Below are 16,298 nucleotides of genomic sequence, written 5' to 3' on the forward strand. Positions count from 1 at the left end.
TGTTTGGCCTTTTACTCAGGTCTTGGTCATTGGCTTTTCCATGCCGTGTTTCCAAACTTAAAATATAAAAGATGATATATTCAACTTATTAACATACAATAATCCAATTTACTATAGATACATATTTCTGTTATCAATTTACAAAAACTTACTATAATCTCCATTTTGGTTAATTTGTACAACACTGATGGAACTTTCTATATATATATATATATATATATATATATATATTGTTTATTGTGGTATCAATTTACAATGCTACATCAGTAAAAACATAAAATGTAAGTAGTGTTGCATGGATACAAAGCTAATCCTAACTCTTCAAGAGAATGAAGAAAAACATGAGAATTGACAATTGTAAAATCTTTTCTCTAATTGCAGATGGTAGTTAATCAGGGAAAATTTATAGCTGGTAGTTCAGCCAAATCCCACAAATCAAATGATTGACTAATTATGATACTTCTATGTTTCTGAAAGTGGCTTTCTCTGATAGAATACCTGTATGGACCTACTATACATAGTAATATCCAGAGACCAAGAACAGCCTATTTCCAAAGTTGCAGAACTCTATAATCACTATGAATAGCAATGAAGTAAGAACTAATACCATACAAACATATATAACTACACACCATAACTATCACACAAAAAAACCCCAAGTTAGGTGTCTAGCTTCTATTATGTATGGCTACAGTGGGTGAGGTTATAAAGTAATGTATGCAAATGCAAATCTCAACAGCGATAGTACAAATATTAATAAAATTTCCTATTTAATTACCATTGAACATAAATTTCAAGCCATGAACCTATTCAAAGTACTTAAAAAAATGGGCAAAAAAAGAAAAGTAAATTGATAGAGTCAGAGTAAAGCAAAGTAAATTAAAAAAGTACATTCTAAATTAAGACAATTAAACAATGTTTCTAATTAAAAGTAACAATAACATGAATTTTCTGAATATCCAAAACTTCAAATCCTCCATCACTAACACTAAACAGTATGAAGGACAATCCAAGGCATGAATAATAATAGACCAAAATATTTGACAGCTATAAAAGCTATTCAAATTACATTTTACTGCTTTTTGGATAATTTCATCACTATTTAATATAAAATGCATATCAATCCTCTATCATTTAAACAAAAATGGCAAGCAATAACAGTCAACATTATCAAGGACAATCCATGGCATGAATTATAGACCACCATGTGAGCTGGTTCTATAATGGGCAGCAAGCCATTCTGAATGGCCGTTGCAGTGAACCCTATAACATGGTTGCATTTTATTTTAGTGAGACCCTATTAAATCACAAAATAATTTAGGCCATTTACATTGAGACACAAAATGATCAGATCTAGAAGACGATTAATATGCAACCAAAATCCTAAGTGAAGATTCAATACACTTTTAGGCAAGTCGGAGCCATACATATACTCTAACCAAGCTAATTATTGAATTAGTACAATCATAAAAAATTATTAATAAAGTACCTATAAGCTCAGTTGTAGGCAAATACTCATCCAAGGCATTGACATTTGTAGGCAGATGTCTCCCAGCTTCCTGCACATTAGTCATAGTAGCAACATCACCATTAAGGCCAACAACTGAGTGAGAAAAAACATAAGTGAGGGGGTTGATCGCCGTAAACATTGAGCATTTGAACTACCTTCCCGAGTAAGGTTAAGGTTAAGTACCATTCACCAATTAAGTATGGCTCTCTTACAACCATCTGTATCATGGGTCATTGATATGTCATCAGGCTTTTTACTCCTATGACTTCCACCTCCAAATTTCTTTGATGACTCTATGTTTGTGGAATACATCTTTGCCATCCTTTTCTTGTTCATGATCATAAGCCTTCTTTGGTGTCCAAACCTTGCAGCCTCCATTCCTCTACACCCCCCTCCCCTCCCCCCAATTTCCCTACTCAAAACTATTAGAGAAACCACATGGTTATTGCAAAGGTAGTTGAAATACACTATGAATACTTGCTTCGTTTTGTGGGTTAACAACTTTTTTTAATTTTTTTTTCTTATTGACTTATAAACAGCTTTCAGGGATAGCTAAACTAAATACTTCAAAAAAACATAATATTTTAGAATTCAACAAACAAATCAATATTTTTCTAGGGTAAACAACTTTTTTTAATTTATGTTATGCTTATTGAATTATAAATTTTTTTAAAGAGACAGCTAAACTAAATACTTCCAACAAACATAATATTTTGGGATTCAATAACAAATCAAATTTGGGATTCAATATAAAAAAAAAAAAAAAAAACTATTTAAGAGGAACGTGAAATTTTGAATATGAATGTACCTATTTGAAAGTGAAAAGTAAATATTGGGAGAATATTGAGAGAGAAATTATAGAAGCATAATAGATTCGAGAACATGCATAGAAAAAATTGTATAAATCTCTCAAGCTTCAGCATTTATGGCTTCAAATAATCACTGAATTTGTACTTTGTAGTGCATCTTTTTTATTTGGTCTTGGGCTTGGGCTTTTTATAATACTTGGTCTAATTGTAGACTGTTTTTTTTATAACAGTAAAAATAAGTTTATGTAATTTTTGAGTAACAATTAAATATCCTTAATGAAAAACGGTAAAAAATTCTTAATGCAAAATTGGGAAGCCATATGACAGGATTTCATACATGAGGTCTTTGTTTTTAAATATACTAGCATGTAGTCCGTGCTTACACACGAAAATATTAACAATTGTGATGATAAGATATTTATCTTAGTAGATTCAATTTCCACATTGAGCATTATGAATAAAGTAACTTAACACCAACATTTAAAAATCAAATTGGACACATAGTACAAAATTAAACTACAATTAGAAATTAATTTCATTCAATTTGAATTCTAAAATTGAACTTCAACTTAATATAATATATATGATTATATTTTTGTCACTTTTAACAAATTAACAAAATCTTAATCTAAACACACTAAAAACTATTAAAAAATAAGAACTAATCATTGAGTTTGGAATCTTCTTAGAGGCGCCAATGAAGCGCTAATGTATGAGAGTGTGAAGTAAGGAAGAGTGGGATTGAACATTGTGTTTGAACCCAGCCTTGCTCTAAAAAATCTGTAAGGAGGAGGAGAGGGCAGTGTGTGGATCTAGTTGGTAGAGGTTGAGAGAGGAGGAGACATGGGATGAAGATATGGAATTAGGAGGAGATGATGTTTTACTTTTATAGTCTTTCTCGTTGCACTCCTTGGTTCTGGTTGTGGGATTAGAAGAGCTCTAGACTCTATTGAGATCACCCATAAAAGTATGCAGGTGAGATGTTCTTGCTTAGGCCAATGAGTATTATTATTGTGGTTTTCTTGGCTTCCGTGTTAAATGTTAATGCATCATTTATTTGGGCACAAAAATTAGAAAATTTAGATAAGATACATGACACAAAATTGAAGTCCAATTTATAATCTCCATGAAAGTGTGCAGGTAAGATGTTTTTGCTGAGGCCAATGAACATTATTATTGTGGTTTTATTGGCTTCTGTGTTAAATGTTAATGCATCATTTATTTGGGTACAAAAATTAGAAAATTTAGATAAGATACATGACACAGAATTGAAGTCAAATTTATAATCTAATTAAATTTTTTTTTGAGTTTTGATTAGGACAAGTGGCGCAAAATTGAGAATCCAATTGAAATCCAATTGAATTTTCTCTCTGCTTCACCTATTATTATATATATAGATTAGTTATAGACCTGTGCATTGCACGGTTTTATAGAAAAGCTTATAAAATAAATATATAAATAATTATATATATTAATGGATTCAATAAAGATAAATGAAAACATTATCAAGTGTAAATAATTATCTCACTAAAATAAGGGGTAAGATTTCTTCCTAAAACTAAATTAAATTGATAATTTCAAATTGAATTTTAAATTGATAATTATTTAAAAAAAAGGTACTAAACAATTGATAAATATAAAATTAATATAATCTTGATAATATTATAAATTAAAATTAAAGTTGATAATTCAAGAATACATGTGTAGAACATCTTGATAATTTGATGTAACATAAAAATCAAATAGGAAAATTGTTAAAATTAATCTATTAATTCTAACCATATTTAATCATTAATTCTAAGACCCTAACCCTAAGCATATAAATTAGATCAAAGCTAAAATAATTAGTTTAAACAAAAGGCAACCAATACACAAAACCTAATCAATTTAATTAAAAAAAAATACAAAAATAAAGTAGGAGCCTTTAGAAACTTGATGATGTTGTTGTGAAATTTTAAAATACTCGCAAGTGTACAAACCGTACCGAAGTATAGTTGGACAAGAACGAGGTTGAACCCACAGGGACTTGTATGAATGTAGGAAAATTAATTAAACCTTAACCAAATTAATCCTAATCTAGTTTAAATAAAAATTGGTTGGTTGCAATAAAATAAACTAAGCAAATAATAAAATTAAGCAAATAGTTAAACTAAGCAAAAGATATAAAGCAATAAAAAGATGTAAACAATTAAGAGAAAGGAATTAAGGTTTTGGAATCTGCATTGTAAATCATATCAGCATATATTTATGATCATTAATTTTTCCCAACCACCGCATGATAATCTAGAAATCAATATTGCTATCATGGAAAATATCATCATTAAAATCATTATTTTTAAAAATCAAAAGCATGTTCTTCTTCGCTTCTTAAGTATAAAATCAAATTATCAATTGTATCTGTAGCCAAACAAATCACAAGATATATCTAATTCTAAAAATCAAATCATAAATTGTATCCATTGACAGACAAATCACAAGTGATATCCAATTTTATAATCAAGAATTAATAAACCAAGCATTCAATTAATTAAGATAAATCCTAAATCATGAGAAAAACATGATTGAACTCATATGTAGAATTCCATCTTAGTCAATTGATATGAAGTAAGAACAATTTAAATCATTAAAGAACAACTACATTGGGAAAAATCAAATCACATAAATATAACTGATAATCCTTAACAAGGTTTCATCCCCAACCCTAATTATAAATTTAGCTACTCATAGTAATTGAAAGAAAACACAAAAATAAAATACTAAACATTAAACTAGAAAAATAAAATAAAACTAACTGTCATGGAAGAAAACCAAAGAAGTAGCTGCACTCTCCATACATTCAGCCCTCAGCCCTAGCACTAGCCTCCCTGAATTTTGCCCTAAAGAGCCTTTAAATAGGTTAAAGAATCCTATTACAAGTTGAATTCCCGTTTGGAGAAAATCTCAGATTTTTAGGCTTCATTTAACCGACTATTTTGGCCCATTTAACTTCAGAATTTGGACTTTTGGTAAACTACAAAATTGTAGCCCTTTAAGTTATCGTTCCAGCCCAACTTGAATCATCTCGATTGGACATCTGAACCGAAAGTTATGCTAAAAATACTAACTGATATGCAGTCTGGAATCCTAATCCGAATTGGACTTGGATTTAGCGCAAATTTCCTTTGATTCCTTACTCCAATTGGACTTAAATTTAATTGGGTTGGTCTTTTCTTGAATTCATGCCTAGCTGGATGTAAGTTGGCTTGATTCAATTTGCCTAGCCCCACTTTGCATGTAAAGCCCTTGTTACCTACAACACAAAGATATTATATAATTAGTCACAAAATAACATAAAAGTAAGGCTAAATATGTAGATATGTGAGTGCTTTATTGTATATATTTCATGCACATCAGATATTTTCGAATGTTTTGAATTCATGTAACATATAAAAAATTAAAAATTAAAAAAAAAAGAGAGAGAAAGAGAACGTGGTTGATAGCTATAAGGAATTTTGATATATATATATATATATATATAATAAATGTCATCAACGTAGAAATTATCAAATTAATGGAGATATATACTCTTTTTTGGAATAGATAGATATTATCAAATTACTGGAGATATATAGTTTTTTGGGATAGATTTATATTAATTATCTCTTGAAGAATTTGGATTGTGCTTATCCCTTAATAATCAAGTTTTGTAGCTTGATATTCTGATAAAATAATATTAATTTAATAATATAAAAATTTTGAAAATTTGGATGATAAATATTATCTAAATTAAATTTTTGTATGTTAAATATTATCCCCTAATTTAAGAAATATATCCTAACAAATAAAAAAATAATGTTAATCTAATTTTGTTTAATGATAAGAATAAATTATAGTCCTAGTAGTATACTATTCTTTTTTAGTACTTTAAAAATTTAAAAATTTAATAAAATTTCTGTAATTTAGTGAAGTCATATGGCATAACCACGGCATCTAAACCCAACTTTTGTTATATATAATATGATATGATATGATATGGTATTAATTGATTGATGAGACTCAACAAATATATATCATTTTTAATTTCAATAGGATATAAATTTTATATCAAATGGACTTTACCAACATATTCATCATTTAAAAGAAAAAAATTATATAACCAAATTTGATTAGGAATCCATAACTCTAACCAAAATGGATTAGGAATCCATAATCCTATATTACATTATAAATAGCTTTTTTTAATGGATTATTGCAATTTCAACTCCGCTTTCCACTCCTATATTATATTTTAAATAGCTTTTTTTTTTTTTTTTTTTTTTTTTTTAAGGATTATTCTTCCAACACCACTCTGTTGTATAGTCTCTTACATTAATTTTGGTTCTTGGAGCACCTTTAAAACAAAAGGTATGTATAGTTTTCTTATCTGGTTTAATGTTAACATATATGAGAGATATTTTGGTCAATTAGAAAAAGTTTGATGAAATATAAAAGGTAAAAGAACTAAAAAATGCATAATCTGACAAAAAAAAAAAAATAGTGACTATATTAGGTAGAGGCTTTTGGAGATTGTTGTTTTTATTTTTGGAATTCTTTATGTTCATGTGTATGTATGTATTGGGTTTAATTGAATTGGAATTATCTTTGAAACTTTGGTTTTGATTGAATAATGAAAATGAAAAAAGAAGTATGTTCCAATATTTGGAGTATTCGGTATATGTGTTGTTGTAGCTTAAACTCAGTATTTGAATTGTTAAATTGTTAATTCACAGTTTCATTGTTCATCTATTAATTATAAATAATAATATTACTATTTGCAACTATCATGATATGGTATTAATGATCTAATCATTCCGAATGCTTTTATTTAGAGTTTAGATAGAGTCTATTTTATGATTAAAAAAATTTACAATTAAAAGATTTTTAAAATTACATTTTTTTTTTCAAATTATTGGATACGTTGGATCTTAAATGACTTTTATTAAACTCCATCCTTTTTGGAATTATTAAAAAAAAAACTCATAGAGATAGGTATTATTATTATTATTTCTTTTTAAAACCAATATAGATAGGTATTAGGATATTATTTAGAACTATCATAATAGACTAACATATTACACATGGTACGATCTGACTGTAACATCCTATACTATAAAATAAAAATTGGGCCAATGGTTATCATCTCTTTACAAAAAATGGTTAAATTCTCATTAATTGTGATAGTTCACTTTTAGGTAAAATAGAAACTCTATTGATTGAGTTTTAAGAAATTTAAAGTTCTATTTCAAAAAATTTCTAGAACATTAGATTTTATTTTAATTATTTTAATAATTTTATATTGTAAAAGAGTAAAATTCATACATTACATATAATCATTACTTCAATTATCTTCTAAATGATGGAGGATATGAGAATGCAATTTGTAGATCTACTATCAAGACAACATAGATTAGATTGGTGGTGGATAGTAGATTTAATTGCACTTGAGTATTGTGTAAAGTCATCACCATAGAATAGTCCACGCCGGGATGTGTTATATGGAACCAATGATATGATTTTTTTTTTTTTTTTTCTAAACCATTATATTGAACAAAAAGTAACTTATTTTCATTCATTTTCAAGTAATACATTTTTTTAAGTCAAGTCATAGTCCTTTAAGCAAAATAAATATTTTTAATTTTTATTTAACTATTCCGTGCATTGCACGGATTAGTGACTAGTATTGAATTAATTTTCCTAACCTAATGCTCTCTATATAGTATGTATTTCACAAAATGTTACAACTTACAGAACAACATTTCTATTTGTTTTTTTCTCTTTAAAATAGGGTTAGTTACAAAAATCAACCCTGAACCATAGGGCATTTGTAATATATAGCCTAAGCTTCAAGATATTGTTATCAACATGCTAATTCAATGTTAATTTGCAATATCCACTCTAATGTCTAAATAAGTATATTTAAAAAAATATATGGTAGGTAACTATCTTGTCTAACTACACGATGAGTTGCTTCAAACTACCCTTGGGCTTGTGCAATGACATTGAAAGCCTCATTTGAAAATTTTGGTGGGGACAATGAGGAGAGAGACGCAAGATTCATTGGGTGGAGTGGGACCTCTTTGTCAATCAAAGGCTAATGGAGGTATGGGTTTTAAAGACTTGGCTCTCTTTAATGATGCACTTTTGGCCAAGCAAGCTTGGCATCTTTTACAAAACAAGCAATCCCTTCTTCACAAAGTATTCAAGAGTAAATTCTTCCCTACGTGTTCATTCATGGATGCCCCGGAGTGTTCTAGTGGATCGTATGCATGGCGTAGTATACTCCAAGGCAAGGAGGTCCTCAAACAAGGTGCACGTTGGAGAGTAGGGTGGGGTGATTCAATTAAAATCTGGGATACCCCATGGCTACCTTCACTAAACCATCCAAGAATTTTGTCACCCGTTCTTGAAGGCATGTAGGAAGCCACTGTAGACACAATTATTGATTAGCATTCTAGAACATGGGATGTAGATATTCTTAAAGGCTTTTTTGCTCCGTTGGAAGTTGATCTTATTCTCAAGATTCCACTTGGCTCCAACTATGTTAAGGATAAACTTGTCTGGCGTCATGCGGCAAATGGAGTTTATTCGGTTAAATCCGGATATAACTTCCTAGCTAAAGAAAAATCTTCACCTCTGCTGGCTATCTCTCTTCAGAATGATGGAAGTAGTATATGGAAAAAATTATGGAGCTTACCGGTGCCAAACAAAATTAAAAACTTCCTGTGGAGAGCAAGTCAAGAAGCGATCCCTGTAAAGAAGAACCTGGTTGCTTGTAAGGTACTTTCCGAGGATATTTGCGATCATTGTCAAGTGGCTACTGAAGATGTCCATCATGCACTGTGGGACTATCATGAACTGTCGGCTTTGTGGGAGGTTGACTCACTTTGGTTGTTTCAAAGAACAAAGAAATTCTCAAATTTCTTTGAGTTGGTGAGTCACATTTTAGAGGAGAATATAAGCCCGGCTCTCTTTGCTACTTTGGTATGGACAATTTGGTCCCATCATAATGTGCTTCAAACCAGCACCAAGCCTTTTCCACTCTCCTAAGTGGCCCTTTCAGCCTCACAGACCCTTCAAACATTTGCCCAGTCCTTATCGATCCCAAGAACGCAGTTAGGTGCCTTGCCAAGACAGCACATCAGATGGACTCCTCCACTGCCAACGAGCTTCAAGATCAACTTCGATGGTGCCATATTCCGTGAGACAGATGAAGCGGGGTTGGGAGTTGTTGTTCATGACCACTAGGGAAGGGTGATGGTCTGAAAAATTCAGGTTACCATCTTCCTCAGATGAAGTGGAAGCATTGGCAGCGGTGAGAGCCATCGCTTTCGCTCTTGAACTCTATCTACCCTATATTATTTTCGACGGAGATTCGGAGTTGATTATTTCATCCTTACGAAGTGAGGAGGAGTCATTTACTTCCTTTGGCCATTTGATTTCCTCTATTAAATAGAGTCTTGGAAGTTTTTCTTGTATTTCCTTTTCGCACACCCGTAGATCGGGTAATTCTCTAGCCCATAATTTAGCTCAGTATGCTAGACATATTGATGCTCTTACAGTATGGATGGAGAATGTTCCACCACAACTTCATCATGCTCTTATAACAGACTATGGTTGATTTAATACAGTTTCTTCGTATTGACTCTCAAAAAAAAAAAAAAAATTTTCTAAATTCGAAGAACATTAAAAATATTCAACATAAATTATGAAAGCGTATGTAGAAGAGCATTTATAATGTTCACCTTTAATTTGGATTCTAATTTGGGTGGTGGATATTATTTTTGAATTAAGGTGTTAGTAGCTAAAATTTGAAGTTTAGGAATGAGTTATGGCCCTTTGTCACACATTAGGCTTTTGTTAGGCATGAAGATGACTCATTAGCAAAGTAATAGGCTAATATAAGAATACTAGTTTGGGCTGCACGTGCAAGGCACGTGCTAGCCAATACACTGAATAGTGATATAAGATCAAGTATAGAACCTACTATAGCTTTCACCCATAATATAAATCCCACATCTACAATAAATTCCAATTGAAGAAGACACATATATTATATGTCATGAAATAATGAAAAAATATTATTATACGTCATAAAAATTGATCTTTCTCTTCACTCCTTATACTTCTAATTTTGTTTCTAGTCCACACTTCTTACTCTACCAAAGTTTTAGGCTCTCAAGTATCTGTTGTCTTAAGTTATAAAACCTGCATAAGTTGACATCGCCATATCACACAAGGTGACCACCTATTTAGGAATGAATGTTGTTTACTGCACCATACATACAATACAAATTAACAAAAAAAATTCTTTAATGAACATAGGAAAGAATAAAATCAAGTAATCAGCTGTATCTACTATCTAGTAAGAAAAACTACTAAAATAGAATCAGATCAATGTTAGTGTATAGTAAAATTTTTGAAAAGTAATGTAATAACATCTATTCGCAAATTTTAAATAAAAGTTTGAAAAAATATGACTCTTGTTCAAGATACATGATGCTCACCATTAATCAAAATGAGGAAAACATAACATGTATAGTTGGACCAAATCCTTTTTATAAAGCACTGAAAAATAGAATCCCTTGGAGCAAGCTTCAAACAATGACCAAGAGATCATGAGGTTCCTAATTAGTAAGCACCCATCAGAATATATCCCAAGTATTCAAAGTGATTACAACAAACAACAATTTTTTGATGATTTTAGGATTCTTACTGTCACTATCCAGTTTACATTACATACAATGAGGCTTTAGAGAATTTAATTGAACAATAAAAATCTGAACAAAATATTTATTTTTGAATAGTAAACTGAAACTCTTGGTAACGTTAGAGACAATCATTACAATGAAACTAAATTGTTGATAGTAAAAATATATTTCTAAAGAACTTGCAATACTTTAGAAGGAAGTCTAAACCAATTCCCTATAATTTATATTAAAGAACTTGCAATACTTCAGAAGAAAGTCTAAACCAATTCCCTATTTTAAAAAAGCATAATTTTAAGGCTGTAGCGTTTTCAGTGTTGTTGAGCCTAAATTGAGAAAGTGGTTTAAACATTTACTCTACAATTAACATAATGGCTAGTCTATATATAAAAAGAGTCAATAGGTTCATGAACAGTAATTTTGGTTTAAGGAGTTGTCTTTTTCCTCTTCTTTTTTTCCCCCTTCAAGTTCACCAACTTGGTTTGAGCTTCTTTTCTTTATATGTTTACTTTCTACTTGTAATGTAAGCTTACATTGTATACACACAAAAAGTGGCAAATATTATATACATTTGCAAAAAAAATAAAATAAAAATGTAAAAATTTTGCAAATGTACAACATTTGCCAATTTGTGTTTACAATATAAATTTACCCCCAAACTTGTCAATATGTGCTAATAATAGCCTTTTAGACATTTGTGACATTTGATCTTGACCAAAATGTTTCCTCTTTCCTTTAGATCCAATTTTTCCACCATGCTTTATAATAAGTTACATACAATCATCGTGGAACCCCTAATCATAAATTGAGACAAGTTTTCAAGAACTCCATAGAACTCCAATTTATGGTTTTCTCCCACGCTATCTATGTGGGAGAGTGCAGCATCAAGTACACAATTCAATGTAATCATTCATTTATAGTCTAACAAAAAAAAAAAAAAAAAAAAAGGTAAATAATCTTCAATTGCATTGTTTCCATTTAAAATAGAATTTGGATGCATGTTTGATTCAACAAATCAGGGAAAATAAAATTAATAGGAGTTTCTTTGAATATATTATGTGACCCTATGACTATAAATAGAATTTATATAAGATTTCAAAGAAACTATTATGCATTTACAGCTTAATATAAAGGATAAACAAAAACCTTGAGATCGAAGATAGTAGCTCATTATCTTTGTCTAAGTCCACCACATCACCATTCTCATCCGGCAAAACAATATGAATTGCATAATAAAAACGTAGAAAACTCATCAAATTTTCCCCACAAGTAAAACATTAGTACAAATATAGCATCATTTTGTCACTAAGTCCTTAAAATTGAAGCACTAAGCAACACAAGTTAATAAATCAGAGAGAACTTTAAAAAAGAGCATCAAGAACTCTCATTTTCGCCTTCATGTTTGTGTATTGAATTGATGTCACATATACTCCCAAACCGCAATTCATTCCTAATATGTTCACGGATATATTTAAAAGGAAAACAAAGATTGACCTTAAAAAACCAATAAAAATTAAACTAACTAAATACCGCAACCAATATAATATGAAGCTCCAAAAAATGTCAAGATATTATCTTCCCACTAAAAGCAGAACCAATGCAAAATATGAATGATATTGCAACTCCAAAAACATACTTTTAGGATGCTAAACTACATGAAACACATGTAACACCTTAACTACCACTGTTAATATGGTTTATCGACCAACATAATATAAAGCTTAAAAGAACTTGAAGATAGTAACTTTCCCTCTAAAAAGCAGAAATATGATGCAAAATATTGGCATATATTCACCAATATCAGAAGCCCAATCAAATTCCCACAATAGGATTACATTACAAGTTTACAAATATACCAAAGAAATACCTCTACTTACTGATTCTAATGCAATGGAAGCTGAATAACAATTTAGAATCCAAAATAAGCAATTGGGTATTCACCTAAACTTCATTAAGAAGTACAAGATAAGAAAAAGAAAGAAACTTGGTGGACCTGCAAAGAATTGAGTTTTTATGCCACTAAAGTCTCTCTCTCTCTCAACTGTATCTAAGGTTAGAGTGCTTATGTTAGCGATTTTTTAGGGAGGGTAAATAGTAAACACCTAAGCCATCATCTACTCCTAGCGTCCAGACCACATTTGATCCCAAATGCATAAACCTTTTGCTCACATTCTTTAAAAATCGCTAAAGCTTTTTTTTTTTTTTTTTTTTTTTTTTTTTCAAATGCATAAACCTTTTGCTCACATGCGGCCAGAACCTTAACATTTGATTCCCAATGCGGGATAAAACCTTTAGCTCACATTTTCTTAAAAATCGCTACAGCTGTTTTTTTTTTTTTTTTTTTTTTTTGTTTTTTTTTTTGAGAAACCTAATCCACTCATTAAATAGTAAAAGTTCCAACTTAACTTATTTTATAATTTGTTATGCTTCCATAGAATACACTATTTTTTGCTTCAAATTTATTTCTACAAAGGTGACCCCACTATAAGGACACTTAAGGTAAAGAGCACTGAGCACATAAACTTGTGGAGTATATATTCCACTTCAAAAGTTCTTATGTGATCATTTAATATCAAAAAGTCTACCAAATAACTTGATCAAAACCAAATCTAACCCAAATACCAAAATCAAAACCAATCCGGCCAAAGTACCCAAATCATATATATTAACCAAAAAAAAAAAAAAAAAAACCTTTATTGGTAGTGGCAAATTTTTTGGTTATGGGTTCTATAATGAGTAATTGGAAACTTTATAGTTGGCATGCTTTTCATAAGAATAACCCACCAAATTGTTGAAACAAATTCTCAAAGGAAGAAAGCATAGTTAACAATAATAAAAGCGCAAGTTAGAATGGCGTAGACAATAACATTTAGCATCTCTATAAAATTATTTTATGATTTCTTAGGTTTCTTTCTTGACTGTTCAAACTACCAACCTATAGTAAAATATTTATTGCTTAAGCAACCAATTAAAAAATGTAGCAAATGCAAACAATAACTCAATTGAGCCCCCAATATGATGTGAGAAAATAAAGATCCAAAGCTTCAAATTAGCAAACTATGATGTGTGAAAATAAAGTGGTGATAGAATGGAAGTCATATTCATAAAATATAATATGGTCACTCAATTTAGTGTCACTGATCTCCTATTCTCTCGCAGTACATTTATCAAAAAACTGATGGGCATTTTCGACTAACATTGTTCTTTTTAAAGAAAGGAAAGTAACCTCCAAAGACTTTATATGCTTTCTCACCAAAGCATCTCTAATGATGCCAACACAAAGTGTGCAGAAAATTATGAAAGGATTAAATGATTATAAACTAACTGAAGAAGAATGATCCATATAGGTTAAGAACTACAATAATACGGCAAAAAAAATGTCCAGATTTAGTGGGGATATTGCAAGCAGAAGAACAAAGACAAAGGCAAACACAAAACTCAAACGATATGATCCATACAGGCTAAGAATTGCAATAATTCTTTGCATCGGAGTGGTAAAGGTTGGGCATGAGAAAATCAATTCCTAGCTATAAATAATTATAGATATAAACATGTTTAGAACTCTATTTTAAAAGAATCCAGTCACAAGAAATTACAAACGGCTACACATATAATTCCTATGTCATTATTTGTTGTTGAAAATGTAACTTGATCTAAAATATAACTCAGTTAAATATGATTAAGCAGGATGAGAATGGTATGGACATACCACCAATATTTCAAGACCAAAGAAGATATTGTCATTCATCTCTTTGAAGGCTTATAAGATGCAAAGATAAAGTGCATATAGTGAGCTAAACTGTCTCAAATACAAAAATAAATATGAACATAGTTAGGCTACAACATCTAAGTTGCTCCACATCAAACGAGTGGTGAGGGAAACTATCTAAACAAAAGCTAATTGTAAAATCACATTTCAAACAAAACATACATACACATGCATTTGTGTTACTAATCTTAGCATGTAATACAAAGTTTGAAGAGTATCAACCCAGACCCATAAACAAAAAGTAAATGGTTTCTGTGTTCTATCCTCAGTTGATAGGTTGAGTAAAAATAATAAACAAATAGATAACATATCTTTCCGATTTCAATGCCTTAAAAAAAAAGATTTACAAAGCAACTAACTAAATTTGAATGCTGAAACTAAAACTCTTTTCGATTCTTAATGCATCTGTTTGGCTGCATTGAACTTAAAAAAAATAACATTGACTCAAAATTCAATAGAATTCATCCCCTCCCATCATAATCAATAATTGTTCAACAACTATAGTTTTACATGTAACTAATTATTTATGTAGATTTTTGTCAACTGTGTTTCCTTTGTAAACTAACTCCAAAACTAATCATAAATTAATCTCAAAAACCAATCTTGTTGGAATTTGAACATATAGCACAAACTAATCAACCATTTATTAACAAAAGAATAAATTAAGAACAAGAATGAAAAAACCCACTGAAATATCGGAGAATTGGGTTTTGGCGAAATTCCCAGCCTTGAGATGTCAAAGCTTTCATCAAATATATAAAAAGCTCACTACCAGTTTTGTGAAATTAGCACCTCAGTATAATAAACAAAAGAAAAAGAGAGATAGAAATCTATCAAACTATAAACAAATTTAGAGATAGAAAATACCCGTCGTGTGAGCTAAAAGAAAACCACCGAAGCCACAAATCAGTCCTCTGCTTTTCCATTTCCTTCTCTTAACCTTCATACGCTTGGCTGTGATCTTGGAAGGGACGGAAGAGGGTATGAGAAGTCTTGGGAGGGTCCTTTCCACACCTACCAATAACACATATCAAAAATCTAGAAGAAAGAAAGAAAGAAATAAATAAAAGCAAAAGGAAGAAAGCAAAAGATCATACCTTTCAACTCAAAGCCTTCCCTCACTCCGATCTACCCATCCCCCTTTGCTCTATTCAGATCGGCAGATATACCACCATAGACGTCCAAAAAAAGCCATCGGCACCATGGCTTGCTCTCTCATTCCAAAAATTCTCTAGACATTATTGAGAAAGAGAGAAAAATAGAGGTTGAGAGGCAGAGAGAGTTCTAGATTTCAGAACTCTCTAGCCCTCTCGCTCTCTATCTCTGCCTTCTTTCTCTTTTCCTTTTTATTTGGTTTTCACATTTCAGCCAAACGAACTGTTTTGACTTCACAAAAAGACAAAATAGAGGACTCACCAAAATTGCACTGTAGAACAACAGTGAAAAACGTTGTTTGTACAGAACCAAATTACTGTAGAGGCATAGCC

The 16,298-nt window shown here is 30.5% G+C and overlaps 1 long non-coding RNA gene across 7 annotated transcripts; it reads right to left on the reverse strand.

Annotated features, from left to right (window-relative positions):
- Window positions 1–5,565: 5,565 nt before the first annotated feature.
- LOC115954926 lies at window positions 5,566–16,298 on the reverse strand. 7 transcript variants are annotated; one of them, XR_004083977.1, is made up of 6 exons: window positions 15,909–16,298; window positions 15,679–15,825; window positions 14,752–14,845; window positions 12,189–12,492; window positions 10,842–10,961; window positions 10,310–10,606 (listed from the first exon to the last, which is right to left on the reverse strand). It is a non-coding gene; the product is annotated as an uncharacterized LOC115954926 (long non-coding RNA). The 7 variants fall into 7 exon arrangements; XR_004083979.1 differs by lacking the exon at window positions 10,842–10,961 and having other exon boundaries at window positions 10,310–10,582; XR_004083976.1 differs by lacking the exon at window positions 10,842–10,961.

The sequence above is a fragment of the Quercus lobata genome, chromosome 8 (assembly GCF_001633185.2).
Source record: "Quercus lobata isolate SW786 chromosome 8, ValleyOak3.0 Primary Assembly, whole genome shotgun sequence".
NCBI lineage: Eukaryota > Viridiplantae > Streptophyta > Magnoliopsida > Fagales > Fagaceae > Quercus > Quercus lobata.